This window comes from Globicephala melas, unplaced genomic scaffold (assembly GCF_963455315.2).
Source record: "Globicephala melas unplaced genomic scaffold, mGloMel1.2 SCAFFOLD_800, whole genome shotgun sequence".
NCBI lineage: Eukaryota > Metazoa > Chordata > Mammalia > Artiodactyla > Delphinidae > Globicephala > Globicephala melas.
The window spans coordinates 34,928-51,102 of NW_027207933.1; the positions used below are offsets into that span (position 1 = coordinate 34,928).

Genomic DNA, 16,175 nt, shown 5'->3' on the forward strand with positions numbered 1-16,175 from the left:
TCGCCCGCGGCGGGGGCCGCCGGCTCCGCCCCCGCCGGGCCCCGCTGCAGGCCCCACCTCCTCAGGCCCCTCCCACCACGGCGCGCGCCGGCGGGGTCGCTCCCCGCCGGCCCGGCCGGCCAGGCGGCCAGAAGGCGGCCCTGGAAGGCAGGCGCACCCCAGACGCTCCCGGGGTGGCTGGCCCGGACCCAGACTCCGCCGCGGGCCCAGTTGCCGTCCTTTCGGCCCGCGAGCCCCTCGACCTGCACCTGGCCGCCCCCACCGGCGCCCAGCCCCGGCGCCGCCACCTGTGTGCCGGTGTGTCCCTCCACAGCTCCCTCTGACAAAAGCCCCCCCCCACCCCGCCCCTCTGGCGTGTCACCGCGGCCGGGTGCGGGAGCGGGATCGAGGGCAGGGGCCGCTTCCCCGGGCCTGCCGGCCACCAGGGGCGGGGTCCTGAGCTCGGCGGGGGGTGTGGGGGCAAGGGTGGCCTTGCCGGGGCTGAGGGGCCGTGGCGACTCAATGGTGGCTCCCGGTGGCTTCGGGCCAGCTGCTGTCGGGCAGGAGGGCCGGCCCGGGCTGCGGCCGGGCTGCGCCTAGGGCCGCGTGGGCGGGCAGGGCCGATGCCCAAGGGACCGCGGGCCCCGGGCCCTGAAGCCTCCGGGGCCACGTCCCTGTGAGCGACGTGCGGGATCTTGGGCGGGGCGCCAAGCGCCGAAGGGTTTGCTGGGTCACGGCCGCCCTGGGCTGGGAGGTGGTCGCCAAACCCTCCGCCGCCGCCCGATACCCGAGACCTCCGTTGCCCCTGCCTGGGCGGGCGAGGGGGCCCTGCCGGGGCGGGCCGGCCGCCAGGCTGGCGTTAAGGCGCCAGCGCCAGCGAAACTGGGCCTCAAGAGGCCGCCCGCGGCCCCCCGCCCCCGTCTACGGCCATACCACCCTGAACGCGCCCGATCTCGTCTGATCTCGGAAGCTAAGCAGGGTCGGGCCTGGTTAGTACTTGGATGGGAGACCGCCTGGGAATACCGGGTGCTGTAGGCTTTTTGCCTCCCGCTCCGCCCGCCTTCTCCTTTACTCGCCCGCGGCGGGGGCCGCCGGCTCCGCCCCCGCCGGGCCCCGCTGCAGGCCCCACCTCCTCAGGCCCCTCCCACCACGGCGCGCGCCGGCGGGGTCGCTCCCCGCCGGCCCGGCCGGCCAGGCGGCCAGAAGGCGGCCCTGGAAGGCAGGCGCACCCCAGACGCTCCCGGGGTGGCTGGCCCGGACCCAGACTCCGCCGCGGGCCCAGTTGCCGTCCTTTCGGCCCGCGAGCCCCTCGACCTGCACCTGGCCGCCCCCACCGGCGCCCAGCCCCGGCGCCGCCACCTGTGTGCCGGTGTGTCCCTCCACAGCTCCCTCTGACAAAAGCCCCCCCCCACCCCGCCCCTCTGGCGTGTCACCGCGGCCGGGTGCGGGAGCGGGATCGAGGGCAGGGGCCGCTTCCCCGGGCCTGCCGGCCACCAGGGGCGGGGTCCTGAGCTCGGCGGGGGGTGTGGGGGCAAGGGTGGCCTTGCCGGGGCTGAGGGGCCGTGGCGACTCAATGGTGGCTCCCGGTGGCTTCGGGCCAGCTGCTGTCGGGCAGGAGGGCCGGCCCGGGCTGCGGCCGGGCTGCGCCTAGGGCCGCGTGGGCGGGCAGGGCCGATGCCCAAGGGACCGCGGGCCCCGGGCCCTGAAGCCTCCGGGGCCACGTCCCTGTGAGCGACGTGCGGGATCTTGGGCGGGGCGCCAAGCGCCGAAGGGTTTGCTGGGTCACGGCCGCCCTGGGCTGGGAGGTGGTCGCCAAACCCTCCGCCGCCGCCCGATACCCGAGACCTCCGTTGCCCCTGCCTGGGCGGGCGAGGGGGCCCTGCCGGGGCGGGCCGGCCGCCAGGCTGGCGTTAAGGCGCCAGCGCCAGCGAAACTGGGCCTCAAGAGGCCGCCCGCGGCCCCCCGCCCCCGTCTACGGCCATACCACCCTGAACGCGCCCGATCTCGTCTGATCTCGGAAGCTAAGCAGGGTCGGGCCTGGTTAGTACTTGGATGGGAGACCGCCTGGGAATACCGGGTGCTGTAGGCTTTTTGCCTCCCGCTCCGCCCGCCTTCTCCTTTACTCGCCCGCGGCGGGGGCCGCCGGCTCCGCCCCCGCCGGGCCCCGCTGCAGGCCCCACCTCCTCAGGCCCCTCCCACCACGGCGCGCGCCGGCGGGGTCGCTCCCCGCCGGCCTGGCCGGCCAGGCGGCCAGAAGGCGGCCCTGGAAGGCAGGCGCACCCCAGACGCTCCCGGGGTGGCTGGCCCGGACCCAGACTCCGCCGCGGGCCCAGTTGCCGTCCTTTCGGCCCGCGAGCCCCTCGACCTGCACCTGGCCGCCCCCACCGGCGCCCAGCCCCGGCGCCGCCACCTGTGTGCCGGTGTGTCCCTCCACAGCTCCCTCCGACAAAAGCCCCCCCCCACCCCGCCCCTCTGGCGTGTCACCGCGGCCGGGTGCGGGAGCGGGATCGAGGGCAGGGGCCGCTTCCCCGGGCCTGCCGGCCACCAGGGGCGGGGTCCTGAGCTCGGCGGGGGGTGTGGGGGCAAGGGTGGCCTTGCCGGGGCTGAGGGGCCGTGGCGACTCATTGGTGGCTCCCGGTGGCTTCGGGCCAGCTGCTGTCGGGCAGGAGGGCCGGCCCGGGCTGCGGCCGGGCTGCGCCTAGGGCCGCGTGGGCGGGCAGGGCCAATGCCCAAGGGACCACGGGCCCCGGGCCCTGAAGCCTCCGGGGCCACGTCCCTGTGAGCGACGTGCGGGATCTTGGGCGGGGCGCCAAGCGCCGAAGGGTTTGCTGGGTCACGGCCGCCCTGGGCTGGGAGGTGGTCGCCAAACCCTCCGCCGCCGCCCGATACCCGAGACCTCCGTTGCCCCTGCCTGGGCGGGCGAGGGGGCCCTGCCGGGGCGGGCCGGCCGCCAGGCTGGCGTTAAGGCGCCAGCGCCAGCGAAACTGGGCCTCAAGAGGCCGCCCGCGGCCCCCCGCCCCCGTCTACGGCCATACCACCCTGAACGCGCCCGATCTCGTCTGATCTCGGAAGCTAAGCAGGGTCGGGCCTGGTTAGTACTTGGATGGGAGACCGCCTGGGAATACCGGGTGCTGTAGGCTTTTTGCCTCCCGCTCCGCCCGCCTTCTCCTTTACTCGCCCGCGGCGGGGGGGCCGCCGGCTCCGCCCCCGCCGAGCCCCGCTGCAGGCAGTAGTCAAGGTGGGTTTACCTGCCCGAGCAGGAAGCTTGGGCGATGGCAGAAGTGGGAAGAAACTCTTGAGCACAGGTTCTTGGGATCCACGGAGCAGCGCATGCACATGCGATGGGTGCCTACACAGCTGGCTTGCTTGTCTGTGGGGAAAGGCGAGATGGGTCAGGGCCTGGGTTCCTGAGGGGCTGAGAATCAAGGCAGGGATAGAAGAAAGGGGACAGGCCCACATCCCCTGAACCCACGCCGGCGCCCACTCACCTTTGTGGAAAATACGATTGAAAAGTGCCCGCAAGAATCTCTTCAGATGCCTCCAGAGTTGAGGCAAGAAGGGGAGGGGGGAGGCCGGGAGCAGGGTGAGCCCTGAAATCCAACCCTTGTCCCGGTCACACCCCAGCAGCCCTCCCACCTCAGCCCCTTCAAGACCCCAGGGCTCCCCCAACCGCGCTGCACAGATCCTGCCCTGACCATAGTCACCATGTTGATCCCCACGTTGAGCAAGATGAAGCTGACCGGGATCAGAAGAATTGAGTATCCTTGCTCCTGGCATTTCCTGGGGATGGGGCCAGTGAACGGCTCGGCTCGGTAGTAGTTTCGCTCACCCATGGCCGTTGGTCCCAGGACTGCCTGGGCCCTCTGCCCTCCAGTTTTAACTGGGAGCCAGACTGGGTCATAATGGGGCAGGTGGTGAGGTCACAGTGAGGGAGGGGGATGAAAAGGAGGGCCCAGAGTGGCATTCCCTGGTAACCAGGGTCAGGTAAGCTGAGCCTGGACAGTCAAACAGGGCCCGGTGGCCGGCATACATCCCCTCGAGCGGTCATTCATTCGCTCACCGCCCGCTGACTCACTTGTTCAAATGACACATTGCGTCTCTTGGCCCCTCTTGAGACTAGGAAGACCTTGGCCTCAGAGGCCTGCTGAAGGCCTGGCTGGAGTCCAGAGCCTCAGCCTTCTTCATGCCCTTCACTGGGCCTGGAGCTGGACCTGCCCAGATGTGGAACCTCCCAGTTTGGAAGCAACTTCTTGTATGAGGCTCTCTGTGGACAGGGACAGCTGAGACACAGAGGAGGTGCCCAGAGACCAGGGGTTTGGAGTCTGCAGCTGCAGATGTACTTAGTGCATGGTATAGGACCAGGAGGGGCCTGCTGGCAGAACTGTGGCCACTAAACCAAAGGGACCCTCAGGCCAAGAAGGGGACACTGGCTTCTTATTGCAGGAAGCCAAGCGCAGGGACCCAGGCTGGCAGAAGGAGTGGCGCTTCCAAGCCACAGACCACCAATGTTTCCTGGACTCTGGCGCTCTTTATTCCTCTCTCCATGCCCTGCCGCCCCCTGCCCCTGCCCCCACTTGCTGCTGGTAAGTTCATTTTCCCAGTCTGGCTCCCGTGCAGAGAGGGCCTGGAGGCCGAGGTGGAAGGTAGCAGCGAGTTGGCCCGCGCTTGGCCCTCCTGCGGTTGCCGCTTCAGCACCAGACTGTCATACACCTGGTAGTTGGCATTGCCTCCCGGGTTCCGGCTGAGTGGCATGAAGGTGGGCGGGGGTGGAGGGTGCTCGGTAGCCTGGACGTCGGGCAGGAGGTGAGAGGGGCGGAGGAGCAGCGCTGAGCTGGGAGCCGGGGCCCGCTGGTCCGAGGCCTCGGCCAGTACCGTGAGGGAGGCGGAGGTGGCCACAGGGCGCCGCAAGGGCAGGATCTCAGCCCATTCGGCCGCCGGGTGCCGCACCTCGTGGGGATCGCGGGAGTAATCCAAGTGTCCCGTGGAGGGATGCAGGCTGCGGTTGGACTCGCTGTGAGCACAGCTGGGGAGGCTACGTCTGTGGGCCGGTGGGGTGTCGCGCTACCAGGCGTCGGGCCGGTAGACCCGAGGCACCAGAGCGGATGGAGGCTCAGAGCCCTCCAGACCCAGACTCCGCCATGGGCCCAGTTGCCGTCCTTTCGGCCCGCGAGCCCCTCGACCTGCACCTGGCCGCCCCCACCGGCGCCCAGCCCCGGCGCCGCCACCTGTGTGCCGGTGTGTCCCTCCACAGCTCCCTCTGACAAAAGCCCCCCCCCACCCCGCCCCTCTGGCGTGTCACCGCGGCCGGGTGCGGGAGCGGGATCGAGGGCAGGGGCCGCTTCCCCGGGCCTGCCGGCCACCAGGGGCGGGGTCCTGAGCTCGGCGGGGGGTGTGGGGGCAAGGGTGGCCTTGCCGGGGCTGAGGGGCCGTGGCGACTCAATGGTGGCTCCCGGTGGCTTCGGGCCAGCTGCTGTCGGGCAGGAGGGCCGGCCCGGGCTGCGGCCGGGCTGCGCCTAGGGCCGCGTGGGCGGGCAGGGCCGATGCCCAAGGGACCGCGGGCCCCGGGCCCTGAAGCCTCCGGGGCCACGTCCCTGTGAGCGACGTGCGGGATCTTGGGCGGGGCGCCAAGCGCCGAAGGGTTTGCTGGGTCACGGCCGCCCTGGGCTGGGAGGTGGTCGCCAAACCCTCCGCCGCCGCCCGATACCCGAGACCTCCGTTGCCCCTGCCTGGGCGGGCGAGGGGGCCCTGCCGGGGCGGGCCGGCCGCCAGGCTGGCGTTAAGGCGCCAGCGCCAGCGAAACTGGGCCTCAAGAGGCCGCCCGCGGCCCCCCGCCCCCGTCTACGGCCATACCACCCTGAACGCGCCCGATCTCGTCTGATCTCGGAAGCTAAGCAGGGTCGGGCCTGGTTAGTACTTGGATGGGAGACCGCCTGGGAATACCGGGTGCTGTAGGCTTTTTGCCTCCCGCTCCGCCCGCCTTCTCCTTTACTCGCCCGCGGCGGGGGCCGCCGGCTCCGCCCCCGCCGGGCCCCGCTGCAGGCCCCACCTCCTCAGGCCCCTCCCACCACGGCGCGCGCCGGCGGGGTCGCTCCCCGCCGGCCTGGCCGGCCAGGCGGCCACAAGGCGGCCCTGGAAGGCAGGCGCACCCCAGACGCTCCCGGGGTGGCTGGCCCGGACCCAGACTCCGCCGCGGGCCCAGTTGCCGTCCTTTCGGCCCGCGAGCCCCTCGACCTGCACCTGGCCGCCCCCACCGGCGCCCAGCCCCGGCGCCGCCACCTGTGTGCCGGTGTGTCCCTCCACAGCTCCCTCCGACAAAAGCCCCCCCCCACCCCGCCCCTCTGGCGTGTCACCGCGGCCGGGTGCGGGAGCGGGATCGAGGGCAGGGGCCGCTTCCCCGGGCCTGCCGGCCACCAGGGGCGGGGTCCTGAGCTCGGCGGGGGGTGTGGGGGCAAGGGTGGCCTTGCCGGGGCTGAGGGGCCGTGGCGACTCATTGGTGGCTCCCGGTGGCTTCGGGCCAGCTGCTGTCGGGCAGGAGGGCCGGCCCGGGCTGCGGCCGGGCTGCGCCTAGGGCCGCGTGGGCGGGCAGGGCCAATGCCCAAGGGACCACGGGCCCCGGGCCCTGAAGCCTCCGGGGCCACGTCCCTGTGAGCGACGTGCGGGATCTTGGGCGGGGCGCCAAGCGCCGAAGGGTTTGCTGGGTCACGGCCGCCCTGGGCTGGGAGGTGGTCGCCAAACCCTCCGCCGCCGCCCGATACCCGAGACCTCCGTTGCCCCTGCCTGGGCGGGCGAGGGGGCCCTGCCGGGGCGGGCCGGCCGCCAGGCTGGCGTTAAGGCGCCAGCGCCAGCGAAACTGGGCCTCAAGAGGCCGCCCGCGGCCCCCCGCCCCCGTCTACGGCCATACCACCCTGAACGCGCCCGATCTCGTCTGATCTCGGAAGCTAAGCAGGGTCGGGCCTGGTTAGTACTTGGATGGGAGACCGCCTGGGAATACCGGGTGCTGTAGGCTTTTTGCCTCCCGCTCCGCCCGCCTTCTCCTTTACTCGCCCGCGGCGGGGGGGCCGCCGGCTCCGCCCCCGCCGAGCCCCGCTGCAGGCAGTAGTCAAGGTGGGTTTACCTGCCCGAGCAGGAAGCTTGGGCGATGGCAGAAGTGGGAAGAAACTCTTGAGCACAGGTTCTTGGGATCCACGGAGCAGCGCATGCACATGCGATGGGTGCCTACACAGCTGGCTTGCTTGTCTGTGGGGAAAGGCGAGATGGGTCAGGGCCTGGGTTCCTGAGGGGCTGAGAATCAAGGCAGGGATAGAAGAAAGGGGACAGGCCCACATCCCCTGAACCCACGCCGGCGCCCACTCACCTTTGTGGAAAATACGATTGAAAAGTGCCCGCAAGAATCTCTTCAGATGCCTCCAGAGTTGAGGCAAGAAGGGGAGGGGGGAGGCCGGGAGCAGGGTGAGCCCTGAAATCCAACCCTTGTCCCGGTCACACCCCAGCAGCCCTCCCACCTCAGCCCCTTCAAGACCCCAGGGCTCCCCCAACCGCGCTGCACAGATCCTGCCCTGACCATAGTCACCATGTTGATCCCCACGTTGAGCAAGATGAAGCTGACCGGGATCAGAAGAATTGAGTATCCTTGCTCCTGGCATTTCCTGGGGATGGGGCCAGTGAACGGCTCGGCTCGGTAGTAGTTTCGCTCACCCATGGCCGTTGGTCCCAGGACTGCCTGGGCCCTCTGCCCTCCAGTTTTAACTGGGAGCCAGACTGGGTCATAATGGGGCAGGTGGTGAGGTCACAGTGAGGGAGGGGGATGAAAAGGAGGGCCCAGAGTGGCATTCCCTGGTAACCAGGGTCAGGTAAGCTGAGCCTGGACAGTCAAACAGGGCCCGGTGGCCGGCATACATCCCCTCGAGCGGTCATTCATTCGCTCACCGCCCGCTGACTCACTTGTTCAAATGACACATTGCGTCTCTTGGCCCCTCTTGAGACTAGGAAGACCTTGGCCTCAGAGGCCTGCTGAAGGCCTGGCTGGAGTCCAGAGCCTCAGCCTTCTTCATGCCCTTCACTGGGCCTGGAGCTGGACCTGCCCAGATGTGGAACCTCCCAGTTTGGAAGCAACTTCTTGTATGAGGCTCTCTGTGGACAGGGACAGCTGAGACACAGAGGAGGTGCCCAGAGACCAGGGGTTTGGAGTCTGCAGCTGCAGATGTACTTAGTGCATGGTATAGGACCAGGAGGGGCCTGCTGGCAGAACTGTGGCCACTAAACCAAAGGGACCCTCAGGCCAAGAAGGGGACACTGGCTTCTTATTGCAGGAAGCCAAGCGCAGGGACCCAGGCTGGCAGAAGGAGTGGCGCTTCCAAGCCACAGACCACCAATGTTTCCTGGACTCTGGCGCTCTTTATTCCTCTCTCCATGCCCTGCCGCCCCCTGCCCCTGCCCCCATTTGCTGCTGGTAAGTTCACTTTCCCAGTCTGGCTCCCGTGCAGAGAGGGCCTGGAGGCCGAGGTGGAAGGTAGCAGCGAGTTGGCCCGCGCTTGGCCCTCCTGCGGTTGCCGCTTCAGCACCAGACTGTCATACACCTGGTAGTTGGCATTGCCTCCCGGGTTCCGGCTGAGTGGCATGAAGGTGGGCGGGGGTGGAGGGTGCTCGGTAGCCTGGACGTCGGGCAGGAGGTGAGAGGGGCGGAGGAGCAGCGCTGAGCTGGGAGCCGGGGCCCGCTGGTCCAAGGCCTCGGCCAGTACCGTGAGGGAGGCGGAGGTGGCCACAGGGCGCCGCAAGGGCAGGATCTCAGCCCATTCGGCCGCCGGGTGCCGCACCTCGTGGGGATCGCGGGAGTAATCCAAGTGTCCCGTGGAGGGATGCAGGCTGCGGTTGGACTCGCTGTGAGCACAGCTGGGGAGGCTACGTCTGTGGGCCGGTGGGGTGTCGCGCTACCAGGCGTCGGGCCGGTAGACCCGAGGCAACAGAGCGGATGGAGGCTCAGAGCCCTCCAGACCCAGACTCCGCCATGGGCCCAGTTGCCGTCCTTTCGGCCCGCGAGCCCCTCGACCTGCACCTGGCCGCCCCCACCGGCGCCCAGCCCCGGCGCCGCCACCTGTGTGCCGGTATGTCCCTCCACAGCTCCCTCCGTCAAAAGCCCCCCCCCACCCCGCCCCTCTGGCGTGTCACCGCGGCCGGGTGCGGGAGCGGGATCGAGGGCAGGGGCCGCTTCCCCGGGCCTGCCGGCCACCAGGGGCGGGGTCCTGAGCTCGGCGGGGGGTGTGGGGGCAAGGGTGGCCTTGCCGGGGCTGAGGGGCCGTGGCGACTCAATGGTGGCTCCCGGTGGCTTCGGGCCAGCTGCTGTCGGGCAGGAGGGCCGGCCCGGGCTGCGGCCGGGCTGCGCCTAGGGCCGCGTGGGCGGGCAGGGCCGATGCCCAAGGGACCGCGGGCCCCGGGCCCTGAAGCCTCCGGGGCCACGTCCCTGTGAGCGACGTGCGGGATCTTGGGCGGGGCGCCAAGCGCCGAAGGGTTTGCTGGGTCACGGCCGCCCTGGGCTGGGAGGTGGTCGCCAAACCCTCCGCCGCCGCCCGATACCCGAGACCTCCGTTGCCCCTGCCTGGGCGGGCGAGGGGGCCCTGCCGGGGCGGGCCGGCCGCCAGGCTGGCGTTAAGGCGCCAGCGCCAGCGAAACTGGGCCTCAAGAGGCCGCCCGCGGCCCCCCGCCCCCGTCTACGGCCATACCACCCTGAACGCGCCCGATCTCGTCTGATCTCGGAAGCTAAGCAGGGTCGGGCCTGGTTAGTACTTGGATGGGAGACCGCCTGGGAATACCGGGTGCTGTAGGCTTTTTGCCTCCCGCTCCGCCCGCCTTCTCCTTTACTCGCCCGCGGCGGGGGCCGCCGGCTCCGCCCCCGCCGGGCCCCGCTGCAGGCCCCACCTCCTCAGGCCCCTCCCACCACGGCGCGCGCCGGCGGGGTCGCTCCCCGCCGGCCCGGCCGGCCAGGCGGCCAGAAGGCGGCCCTGGAAGGCAGCCGCACCCCAGACGCTCCCGGGGTGGCTGGCCCGGACCCAGACTCCGCCGCGGGCCCAGTTGCCGTCCTTTCGGCCCGCGAGCCCCTCGACCTGCACCTGGCCGCCCCCACCGGCGCCCAGCCCCGGCGCCGCCACCTGTGTGCCGGTGTGTCCCTCCACAGCTCCCTCTGACAAAAGCCCCCCCCCACCCCGCCCCTCTGGCGTGTCACCGCGGCCGGGTGCGGGAGCGGGATCGAGGGCAGGGGCCGCTTCCCCGGGCCTGCCGGCCACCAGGGGCGGGGTCCTGAGCTCGGCGGGGGGTGTGGGGGCAAGGGTGGCCTTGCCGGGGCTGAGGGGCCGTGGCGACTCAATGGTGGCTCCCGGTGGCTTCGGGCCAGCTGCTGTCGGGCAGGAGGGCCGGCCCGGGCTGCGGCCGGGCTGCGCCTAGGGCCGCGTGGGCGGGCAGGGCCGATGCCCAAGGGACCGCGGGCCCCGGGCCCTGAAGCCTCCGGGGCCACGTCCCTGTGAGCGACGTGCGGGATCTTGGGCGGGGCGCCAAGCGCCGAAGGGTTTGCTGGGTCACGGCCGCCCTGGGCTGGGAGGTGGTCGCCAAACCCTCCGCCGCCGCCCGATACCCGAGACCTCCGTTGCCCCTGCCTGGGCGGGCGAGGGGGCCCTGCCGGGGCGGGCCGGCCGCCAGGCTGGCGTTAAGGCGCCAGCGCCAGCGAAACTGGGCCTCAAGAGGCCGCCCGCGGCCCCCCGCCCCCGTCTACGGCCATACCACCCTGAACGCGCCCGATCTCGTCTGATCTCGGAAGCTAAGCAGGGTCGGGCCTGGTTAGTACTTGGATGGGAGACCGCCTGGGAATACCGGGTGCTGTAGGCTTTTTGCCTCCCGCTCCGCCCGCCTTCTCCTTTACTCGCCCGCGGCGGGGGCCGCCGGCTCCGCCCCCGCCGGGCCCCGCTGCAGGCCCCACCTCCTCAGGCCCCTCCCACCACGGCGCGCGCCGGCGGGGTCGCTCCCCGCCGGCCCGGCCGGCCAGGCGGCCAGAAGGCGGCCCTGGAAGGCAGGCGCACCCCAGACGCTCCCGGGGTGGCTGGCCCGGACCCAGACTCCGCCGCGGGCCCAGTTGCCGTCCTTTCGGCCCGCGAGCCCCTCGACCTGCACCTGGCCGCCCCCACCGGCGCCCAGCCCCGGCGCCGCCACCTGTGTGCCGGTGTGTCCCTCCACAGCTCCCTCCGACAAAAGCCCCCCCCCACCCCGCCCCTCTGGCGTGTCACCGCGGCCGGGTGCGGGAGCGGGATCGAGGGCAGGGGCCGCTTCCCCGGGCCTGCCGGCCACCAGGGGCGGGGTCCTGAGCTCGGCGGGGGGTGTGGGGGCAAGGGTGGCCTTGCCGGGGCTGAGGGGCCGTGGCGACTCATTGGTGGCTCCCGGTGGCTTCGGGCCAGCTGCTGTCGGGCAGGAGGGCCGGCCCGGGCTGCGGCCGGGCTGCGCCTAGGGCCGCGTGGGCGGGCAGGGCCGATGCCCAAGGGACCGCGGGCCCCGGGCCCTGAAGCCTCCGGGGCCACGTCCCTGTGAGCGACGTGCGGGATCTTGGGCGGGGCGCCAAGCGCCGAAGGGTTTGCTGGGTCACGGCCGCCCTGGGCTGGGAGGTGGTCGCCAAACCCTCCGCCGCCGCCCGATACCCGAGACCTCCGTTGCCCCTGCCTGGGCGGGCGAGGGGGCCCTGCCGGGGCGGGCCGGCCGCCAGGCTGGCGTTAAGGCGCCAGCGCCAGCGAAACTGGGCCTCAAGAGGCCGCCCGCGGCCCCCCGCCCCCGTCTACGGCCATACCACCCTGAACGCGCCCGATCTCGTCTGATCTCGGAAGCTAAGCAGGGTCGGGCCTGGTTAGTACTTGGATGGGAGACCGCCTGGGAATACCGGGTGCTGTAGGCTTTTTGCCTCCCGCTCCGCCCGCCTTCTCCTTTACTCGCCCGCGGCGGGGGCCGCCGGCTCCGCCCCCGCCGGGCCCCGCTGCAGGCCCCACCTCCTCAGGCCCCTCCCACCACGGCGCGCGCCGGCGGGGTCGCTCCCCGCCGGCCCGGCCGGCCAGGCGGCCAGAAGGCGGCCCTGGAAGGCAGCCGCACCCCAGACGCTCCCGGGGTGGCTGGCCCGGACCCAGACTCCGCCGCGGGCCCAGTTGCCGTCCTTTCGGCCCGCGAGCCCCTCGACCTGCACCTGGCCGCCCCCACCGGCGCCCAACCCCGGCGCCGCCACCTGTGTGCCGGTGTGTCCCTCCACAGCTCCCTCCGACAAAAGCCCCCCCCCACCCCGCCCCTCTGGCGTGTCACCGCGGCCGGGTGCGGGAGCGGGATCGAGGGCAGGGGCCGCTTCCCCGGGCCTGCCGGCCACCAGGGGCGGGGTCCTGAGCTCGGCGGGGGGTGTGGGGGCAAGGGTGGCCTTGCCGGGGCTGAGGGGCCGTGGCGACTCAATGGTGGCTCCCGGTGGCTTCGGGCCAGCTGCTGTCGGGCAGGAGGGCCGGCCCGGGCTGCGGCCGGGCTGCGCCTAGGGCCGCGTGGGCGGGCAGGGCCGATGCCCAAGGGACCGCGGGCCCCGGGCCCTGAAGCCTCCGGGGCCACGTCCCTGTGAGCGACGTGCGGGATCTTGGGCGGGGCGCCAAGCGCCGAAGGGTTTGCTGGGTCACGGCCGCCCTGGGCTGGGAGGTGGTCGCCAAACCCTCCGCCGCCGCCCGATACCCGAGACCTCCGTTGCCCCTGCCTGGGCGGGCGAGGGGGCCCTGCCGGGGCGGGCCGGCCGCCAGGCTGGCGTTAAGGCGCCAGCGCCAGCGAAACTGGGCCTCAAGAGGCCGCCCGCGGCCCCCCCGCCCCCGTCTACGGCCATACCACCCTGAACGCGCCCGATCTCGTCTGATCTCGGAAGCTAAGCAGGGTCGGGCCTGGTTAGTACTTGGATGGGAGACCGCCTGGGAATACCGGGTGCTGTAGGCTTTTTGCCTCCCGCTCCGCCCGCCTTCTCCTTTACTCGCCCGCGGCGGGGGCCGCCGGCTCCGCCCCCGCCGGGCCCCGCTGCAGGCCCCACCTCCTCAGGCCCCTCCCACCACGGCGCGCGCCGGCGGGGTCGCTCCCCGCCGGCCCGGCCGGCCAGGCGGCCAGAAGGCGGCCCTGGAAGGCAGGCGCACCCCAGACGCTCCCGGGGTGGCTGGCCCGGACCCAGACTCCGCCGCGGGCCCAGTTGCCGTCCTTTCGGCCCGCGAGCCCCTCGACCTGCACCTGGCCGCCCCCACCGGCGCCCAGCCCCGGCGCCGCCACCTGTGTGCCGGTGTGTCCCTCCACAGCTCCCTCCGACAAAAGCCCCCCCCCACCCCGCCCCTCTGGCGTGTCACCGCGGCCGGGTGCGGGAGCGGGATCGAGGGCAGGGGCCGCTTCCCCGGGCCTGCCGGCCACCAGGGGCGGGGTCCTGAGCTCGGCGGGGGGTGTGGGGGCAAGGGTGGCCTTGCCGGGGCTGAGGGGCCGTGGCGACTCATTGGTGGCTCCCGGTGGCTTCGGGCCAGCTGCTGTCGGGCAGGAGGGCCGGCCCGGGCTGCGGCCGGGCTGCGCCTAGGGCCGCGTGGGCGGGCAGGGCCGATGCCCAAGGGACCGCGGGCCCCGGGCCCTGAAGCCTCCGGGGCCACGTCCCTGTGAGCGACGTGCGGGATCTTGGGCGGGGCGCCAAGCGCCGAAGGGTTTGCTGGGTCACGGCCGCCCTGGGCTGGGAGGTGGTCGCCAAACCCTCCGCCGCCCGCCCGATACCCGAGACCTCCGTTGCCCCTGCCTGGGCGGGCGAGGGGGCCCTGCCGGGGCGGGCCGGCCGCCAGGCTGGCGTTAAGGCGCCAGCGCCAGCGAAACTGGGCCTCAAGAGGCCCGCCCGCGGCCCCCCCGCCCCCCGTCTACGGCCATACCACCCTGAACGCGCCCGATCTCGTCTGATCTCGGAAGCTAAGCAGGGTCGGGCCTGGTTAGTACTTGGATGGGAGACCGCCTGGGAATACCGGGTGCTGTAGGCTTTTTGCCTCCCGCTCCGCCCGCCTTCTCCTTTACTCGCCCGCGGCGGGGGCCGCCGGCTCCGCCCCCGCCGGGCCCCGCTGCAGGCCCCACCTCCTCAGGCCCCTCCCACCACGGCGCGCGCCGGCGGGGTCGCTCCCCGCCGGCCCGGCCGGCCAGGCGGCCAGAAGGCGGCCCTGGAAGGCAGCCGCACCCCAGACGCTCCCGGGGTGGCTGGCCCGGACCCAGACTCCGCCGCGGGCCCAGTTGCCGTCCTTTCGGCCCGCGAGCCCCTCGACCTGCACCTGGCCGCCCCCACCGGCGCCCAACCCCGGCGCCGCCACCTGTGTGCCGGTGTGTCCCTCCACAGCTCCCTCCGACAAAAGCCCCCCCCCACCCCGCCCCTCTGGCGTGTCACCGCGGCCGGGTGCGGGAGCGGGATCGAGGGCAGGGGCCGCTTCCCCGGGCCTGCCGGCCACCAGGGGCGGGGTCCTGAGCTCGGCGGGGGGTGTGGGGGCAAGGGTGGCCTTGCCGGGGCTGAGGGGCCGTGGCGACTCAATGGTGGCTCCCGGTGGCTTCGGGCCAGCTGCTGTCGGGCAGGAGGGCCGGCCCGGGCTGCGGCCGGGCTGCGCCTAGGGCCGCGTGGGCGGGCAGGGCCGATGCCCAAGGGACCGCGGGCCCCGGGCCCTGAAGCCTCCGGGGCCACGTCCCTGTGAGCGACGTGCGGGATCTTGGGCGGGGCGCCAAGCGCCGAAGGGTTTGCTGGGTCACGGCCGCCCTGGGCTGGGAGGTGGTCGCCAAACCCTCCGCCGCCGCCCGATACCCGAGACCTCCGTTGCCCCTGCCCTGGGCGGGCGAGGGGGCCCTGCCGGGGCGGGCCGGCCGCCAGGCTGGCGTTAAGGCGCCAGCGCCAGCGAAACTGGGCCTCAAGAGGCCGCCCGCGGCCCCCCGCCCCCGTCTACGGCCATACCACCCTGAACGCGCCCGATCTCGTCTGATCTCGGAAGCTAAGCAGGGTCGGGCCTGGTTAGTACTTGGATGGGAGACCGCCTGGGAATACCGGGTGCTGTAGGCTTTTTGCCTCCCGCTCCGCCCGCCTTCTCCTTTACTCGCCCGCGGCGGGGGCCGCCGGCTCCGCCCCCGCCGGGCCCCGCTGCAGGCCCCACCTCCTCAGGCCCCTCCCACCACGGCGCGCGCCGGCGGGGTCGCTCCCCGCCGGCCCGGCCGGCCAGGCGGCCAGAAGGCGGCCCTGGAAGGCAGGCGCACCCCAGACGCTCCCGGGGTGGCTGGCCCGGACCCAGACTCCGCCGCGGGCCCAGTTGCCGTCCTTTCGGCCCGCGAGCCCCTCGACCTGCACCTGGCCGCCCCCACCGGCGCCCAGCCCCGGCGCCGCCACCTGTGTGCCGGTGTGTCCCTCCACAGCTCCCTCTGACAAAAGCCCCCCCCCACCCCGCCCCTCTGGCGTGTCACCGCGGCCGGGTGCGGGAGCGGGATCGAGGGCAGGGGCCGCTTCCCCGGGCCTGCCGGCCACCAGGGGCGGGGTCCTGAGCTCGGCGGGGGGTGTGGGGGCAAGGGTGGCCTTGCCGGGGCTGAGGGGCCGTGGCGACTCAATGGTGGCTCCCGGTGGCTTCGGGCCAGCTGCTGTCGGGCAGGAGGGCCGGCCCGGGCTGCGGCCGGGCTGCGCCTAGGGCCGCGTGGGCGGGCAGGGCCGATGCCCAAGGGACCGCGGGCCCCGGGCCCTGAAGCCTCCGGGGCCACGTCCCTGTGAGCGACGTGCGGGATCTTGGGCGGGGCGCCAAGCGCCGAAGGGTTTGCTGGGTCACGGCCGCCCTGGGCTGGGAGGTGGTCGCCAAACCCTCCGCCGCCGCCCGATACCCGAGACCTCCGTTGCCCCTGCCTGGGCGGGCGAGGGGGCCCTGCCGGGGCGGGCCGGCCGCCAGGCTGGCGTTAAGGCGCCAGCGCCAGCGAAACTGGGCCTCAAGAGGCCGCCCGCGGCCCCCCGCCCCCCGTCTACGGCCATACCACCCTGAACGCGCCCGATCTCGTCTGATCTCGGAAGCTAAGCAGGGTCGGGCCTGGTTAGTACTTGGATGGGAGACCGCCTGGGAATACCGGGTGCTGTAGGCTTTTTGCCTCCCGCTCCGCCCGCCTTCTCCTTTACTCGCCCGCGGCGGGGGCCGCCGGCTCCG

The 16,175-nt window shown here is 73.1% G+C and overlaps 12 non-coding genes across 12 annotated transcripts; all 12 read left to right on the plus strand.

Annotated features, from left to right (window-relative positions):
• The first annotated feature begins 898 nt into the window (after positions 1-898).
• On the plus strand, positions 899-1,017 carry LOC132595256 (5S ribosomal RNA). The gene has a single exon (XR_009561411.1). It is a non-coding gene; the product is annotated as a 5S ribosomal RNA (ribosomal RNA).
• A 932-nt stretch (positions 1,018-1,949) lies between these two features.
• Positions 1,950-2,068, plus strand: LOC132595258 (5S ribosomal RNA). The gene has a single exon (XR_009561413.1). It is a non-coding gene; the product is annotated as a 5S ribosomal RNA (ribosomal RNA).
• A 932-nt stretch (positions 2,069-3,000) lies between these two features.
• On the plus strand, positions 3,001-3,119 carry LOC132595259 (5S ribosomal RNA). The gene has a single exon (XR_009561414.1). It is a non-coding gene; the product is annotated as a 5S ribosomal RNA (ribosomal RNA).
• Positions 3,120-5,815: 2,696 nt separating this feature from the next.
• On the plus strand, positions 5,816-5,934 carry LOC132595260 (5S ribosomal RNA). Its single transcript, XR_009561415.1, has one exon. It is a non-coding gene; the product is annotated as a 5S ribosomal RNA (ribosomal RNA).
• A 932-nt stretch (positions 5,935-6,866) lies between these two features.
• Positions 6,867-6,985, plus strand: LOC132595261 (5S ribosomal RNA). Its single transcript, XR_009561416.1, has one exon. It is a non-coding gene; the product is annotated as a 5S ribosomal RNA (ribosomal RNA).
• Positions 6,986-9,681: 2,696 nt separating this feature from the next.
• LOC132595262 (5S ribosomal RNA) lies at positions 9,682-9,800 on the plus strand. The gene has a single exon (XR_009561417.1). It is a non-coding gene; the product is annotated as a 5S ribosomal RNA (ribosomal RNA).
• Positions 9,801-10,732: 932 nt separating this feature from the next.
• On the plus strand, positions 10,733-10,851 carry LOC132595263 (5S ribosomal RNA). Its single transcript, XR_009561418.1, has one exon. It is a non-coding gene; the product is annotated as a 5S ribosomal RNA (ribosomal RNA).
• Positions 10,852-11,783: 932 nt separating this feature from the next.
• LOC132595264 (5S ribosomal RNA) lies at positions 11,784-11,902 on the plus strand. The gene has a single exon (XR_009561419.1). It is a non-coding gene; the product is annotated as a 5S ribosomal RNA (ribosomal RNA).
• A 933-nt stretch (positions 11,903-12,835) lies between these two features.
• LOC132595265 (5S ribosomal RNA) lies at positions 12,836-12,954 on the plus strand. Its single transcript, XR_009561420.1, has one exon. It is a non-coding gene; the product is annotated as a 5S ribosomal RNA (ribosomal RNA).
• Positions 12,955-13,890: 936 nt separating this feature from the next.
• LOC132595266 (5S ribosomal RNA) lies at positions 13,891-14,009 on the plus strand. The gene has a single exon (XR_009561421.1). It is a non-coding gene; the product is annotated as a 5S ribosomal RNA (ribosomal RNA).
• Positions 14,010-14,942: 933 nt separating this feature from the next.
• LOC132595267 (5S ribosomal RNA) lies at positions 14,943-15,061 on the plus strand. The gene has a single exon (XR_009561422.1). It is a non-coding gene; the product is annotated as a 5S ribosomal RNA (ribosomal RNA).
• A 933-nt stretch (positions 15,062-15,994) lies between these two features.
• On the plus strand, positions 15,995-16,113 carry LOC132595269 (5S ribosomal RNA). Its single transcript, XR_009561425.1, has one exon. It is a non-coding gene; the product is annotated as a 5S ribosomal RNA (ribosomal RNA).
• Positions 16,114-16,175: the final 62 nt, after the last annotated feature.